Here is a 5042-nt window from a genome sequence, read left to right as displayed (position 1 = left end):
GCCTGTAGGTTAGGATTTGGCAAGTAGCAATAGATCCTGATAAAGCTTGCCACATAAAATGCTTCATTTTTCCAGGCGTCCGAACTTCCAAATGTAGCTTTAAAGAGCTGTGATACTCGGTTCTCTCACGACATCCAAATTATGTTCAAGTTTCGTTTTCCTAAATGTTTGTTCCAAATATCATAGTTTGTTTTTCTTATGGGGATCAGATTTTCATGGATCCACTACTACAAGAAAAAAACCTGAAAACCTATGAAAAATATTGTTAAAAAATTGTAAGATAATCTTTTTTCTTACCAAATTCCTACGAACTTTATTCGTAAGTTATCGTCCGTCTGAAATTTAAAAAGTAGAAAAATAGTAAGAAAATTTCTACGAAAATGTTGCTAGAAAATTTTTGTCAGAAATATTGGTAGGATATTTGTAAGAAAATACTTACCAAACTACCACCATTTTCCTTTCAATTTCTTACGAAACATTACCTACCTATTTCCTACGAATTACTCCTTCCATTTTCCTACGAAACTGTTCCTACCACGTTTCTAGTTTCTATGGACTAACTCCTACCATTTTCCAACAATTTTTTTCTACCACTTTTCTTTATTTTCTACTAATTTCCTATGAATCTTTCCTACCAACTAGATTTTGCATCCACGCTACGAGTGGGTAGTTTTTTAAGCAGTTATATTTATTTAGATGTTAATTTATTGTAATAAAATTTATCATAATTAATTGAGTTTTAATTTTAAAATTTATATATAGATTTTGAGGTTTCAACGATCTTGTTTGTATTTATATATGTGTCATTTAAAAACATATTATTTTATTGAACGTTTAATATTTGGTATACCAAAATCAACCTAAAATGTAACAAACTAATTAACTAGTACTTAGTTAGTATTAAAACTAAGAGAAAGTACCATACATCACTTATTAGTCAAGAAAATAAGTGTTTTTCATCAGTTGCATCCTTGTTATGTATGTTTTTTTTAATGAAAAATGATAAAATTAAAAGTTATTTTCTTTTTTCAACTAATTTAGTCAATACAAATTTTTGATTTATTTTAAATTAAAAAATAAACTAATAAACACAAATTTTTGGTAACATATAATTTCAGTAAATAAATATAAAATAAAATTTAAAACTAATTTCAAATCACAAAGATCGATGAATTCAATATAAATTTTAGTCAATTTTATCTTAAATTGGTAAATACCAAACTTTTTATCGAGTAACATATTGTGTGTGATAACTTCTAGATGATTTTTTATTAAAAACCAAGAAAGACAAAAAAATTCTCTTTATTTTACTATTTTATTGAGTACAAGTTATACTTGATAGCATTTAATTACTCTTTAATAAACTACTAAATTAATTTTTGATATATTAAAATAGATTTCACAAACTTATTATCACCCTTAAATTATGTTTAAACCACCAATTATCTCCACATATTAATATATGTGTTCTTTTTATGTTATAGTAAATACTATTTTAATTTATTTTATAATTTCAACTTCTATAAATATTTTTAAATTCTTCTAATACTTGTAAGTTAGTATACTAAAAAATAACTAAAAACAATAATGACTATTTAATAAAAATAGTATTGACACAAAAAATTTAGTATATGATTCTTCTCTAATAAAAGAAAATAATATTTTTCACCATCTTCAATTTCATTCTTTTTATATCAGTTTTATAAGAAAACGGAAAAACAATTTTAAAATTTACTTTCCTTCCTTAATTGATTGGATATTATTTTTTATCTAAGTAAATTTGTATTTTGGTTAAGAAATATTCTTAATTTGATATTATCTTAGTTTTTTGTTGTTAATGGAAATTTAATACATAATTTTATTATTTCTTTTATATATTTTTGATTTAAAATAATATTAATTTGAGAAACTTTCTTAATTTTGAATATTGATCTGAAACAATAGAATTGCACTTTTTAATCCTATGTAGACACTCTTAGATGCATTTAGCTTCAACTTTTATTAGTAACTAGACTTTGCATCCATGCTACGCGTGGATATTTTGTTGATAAAATTTATATACAATCAATTTAATTATTAAGATATAAATTTTATAGATTAGTGTTTTAATAATATATTACAAATATTATGGTGTTAATCTAATAATTTTATGTAAATTGTTAGGTTTTAACGGTTTTGTTTCAAATTTGTATACACTATATCATATTTCAAAAACATATTATTTGATCAAACACTTATTAGTTAATATATCCGAACCAACTAAATTTTCTTACAAATTAATCAAATAATACTTTTAAACATAGTATTGACATAATGATAAAATATTATACATTAACTTCTTTAAATCAAGAAGATAATTTTTGTTCATCATTTTCACTTTTATTCCAATTATATATTTGTTCTTTTAAAACAATAAAAGAAAATAAAATTTAAAGTTTAATGTTTTTTTTCTCTTGTTTAACCAATACAATTTTTTATTTATTAATTTTAAAAACAAACTAATAAATAAAAAAGTTTTTTTTGAGATTAATAACAATTTTAAATTTGAAACCAAAACAATAGTTAAATATGAAATGAAATAATGAATCAAATCACACAAAGTTTGTGAATTTTTTTGTTGTGAATTAAATTATTTTTTTTCAATTAGTTATGTAAACTTTTGAATAATTTTTCAATGATTATACATCATCTCTTCTAATAAGAATGAAAAATTTTTCATCATGTTTATTCTTGTTATATCTGTTTTTTTTCAATAAATATATCATATTTATTCATTTTAATAATTTTTGTATAATTATATTCAGTTCATCATATTCATTCTCATTTCTTCTAATTATAAGTAAACAATTTAATACATAAAAATTTAGAAAAATAAAATAACAAATTGAACAACTCAAAACTAAGAACTTCCACATTATTCTATTGCAATTCCAAGTTGAATATACAAAATGTAATTTTCTATCATTTTCCACATAATATATTACATGAGATTATGTGAAAATATGTTTTGCTTATATGAAAAAAATTAGATGAATATTAAATCATAAATATTAGTTATTTAAAATTCAACGTGAAAAAAACTTTAAGATCAAGTATATCAATATAAGTAGCATATATTTTTTGATAGATAATAAATTAAATTTGTAACTTAAACAGTGATAGCATACATTTTAATATCATGTTGGTTTTTTTTGTTTAATAGAGATTTAGTTATTTATTTTATTTATTTTCTTAATCATAATATTAGAATTAGGAAACTTTATTTAATTTACAGTTTTGATATATACAAATAAAATTGAATTTTTAAATACTGATGTGGACACTACAAGAAAACATGTAAATACCATCGAAATTTTACGTCGAATTTAAAATAATATAGCTTTAACTGTTATTAATGATAAAATAATTTTAATTAACAATTTTTCCTATATTATTTTGTATTAACAATATAATTTTATAATTTAGAAACTTTCTTTTATCTTAGTTATTGATGTGGACTAATAAAATGGACCTTTTAAATCTTATGTGGATGTCCTTAGAGACATATATAGCTTCAACGTCTTTTTTTTGTTAACAATATAATTTTAAAATTTGGAAATTTTCTTAATTTTAGTTATTGATGTGGACCAATAGAATTGAATTTTAAAATCATATGTGGACATTTTTAAAGGCATATAGCTTTAAATTTGATCAATAATAGATTTAGAAATCAAAGCTGGAATATCTCACACGAGGCCCGTTGCGACAAGTGATTTTGATCTCTCCTTCTTATTTTGAGGCTTACTGAATATATTCGGATGCTGTTTGGTCAGCTAATTGTTACTTTTGTGGTTAATGTTAGGTTGTTAAAACCCCATCATATGCTATATTATATCAAAAATATTCCTCGGATACTTCAGTTTCCTTCGTCTTAATGACGGAACTTCTTTCTCTATTTTCAGTGTTTCTTTTTTTAAAAGTGTCAAGTATCAATCACTTGACATGTTTCTCGAATTGATTGTAATTTATCATTCTTCTCAAATTCGGTGACTAGGCTTTGGAGATTTTACAGTCTCTTTTAATATTAAAATGGCTTGTAGTGGTTTTGTTTATATCTCCTTTTAATATATTCTTTGTAATTTAGCTAATACTTAAACATATAGTTTAGTCATGTTGGTTCTTTTACGTTGTAATGACTCATTTTTTAGTGTACATAACTCTTTTTTTTTTTTTTGAAATGGCTGCACATACAGGAAAAAAACTTGAAAATTATTATAGTTATGTGACAAAAAATGGATCCTAATGTAAGAGTCTCTAAATATGCGTGTGTATACATCTAATTTAAATTTAAAATTTCCTATTTTAATATTATTTATTTTAGTTTTTATTATTAATATAATTTTTTATATAATTTTTTATCGTTAATAATTTTAGAAAAACAATAATAAAATTTAGAAACTTTTTATTATCAATTGAGTTGGACCAATAAAAAATTTATACAGAATTTTTTTATTCATTAATAATATTAAAATTTGTAAACTTTCTTAATTTCCTTTTTTCAGCAATAATATTATAATTGTAAACTTTCTTTAATTTTGAATGTTGATGTGGACCAATAAAATTACCCTTTTAAATCCCATATGGACATTCTTAGAAGCATATTAGCTTCAACTTTTATTAGTATATAAGAAGACTAGTGGATTTGTCCACGCCTTGCGTGGACTGATATAATTTTTTTTATTTGGTTGTTTGAAATAGTAGTTTGGATTCATTTGTTTTTTTATTCTATATTATTGAGTATATTTGTTTGTTAGATTTCTTTACATTTTAATGTTTGAAAACATGACCGGAAAAACAGTGTAAAAGAGACTAGATAAAAACATATTAATATTCAAATAATTTAGTTTAAATAATTTTGAAATGTTTTAATGACTGTTCTTTTTATTTTAGACGTAGTTTTTTGAAGTATCGTACGAACTTATTCGGAAAAGAAGGAAAGAGTTAAACAATTTAGAAGGGTGTGAGAGAATTAGAGAGAAATCGTACATATATATACTTTTTTT

This window comes from Eutrema salsugineum, unplaced genomic scaffold, assembly GCF_000478725.1.
Source record: "Eutrema salsugineum unplaced genomic scaffold, Eutsalg1_0 scaffold_4, whole genome shotgun sequence".
NCBI classification, from domain to species: domain Eukaryota; kingdom Viridiplantae; phylum Streptophyta; class Magnoliopsida; order Brassicales; family Brassicaceae; genus Eutrema; species Eutrema salsugineum.
The sequence above is the reverse complement of the archived record's forward strand: the minus strand, read 5'-3'. Positions refer to the sequence as shown.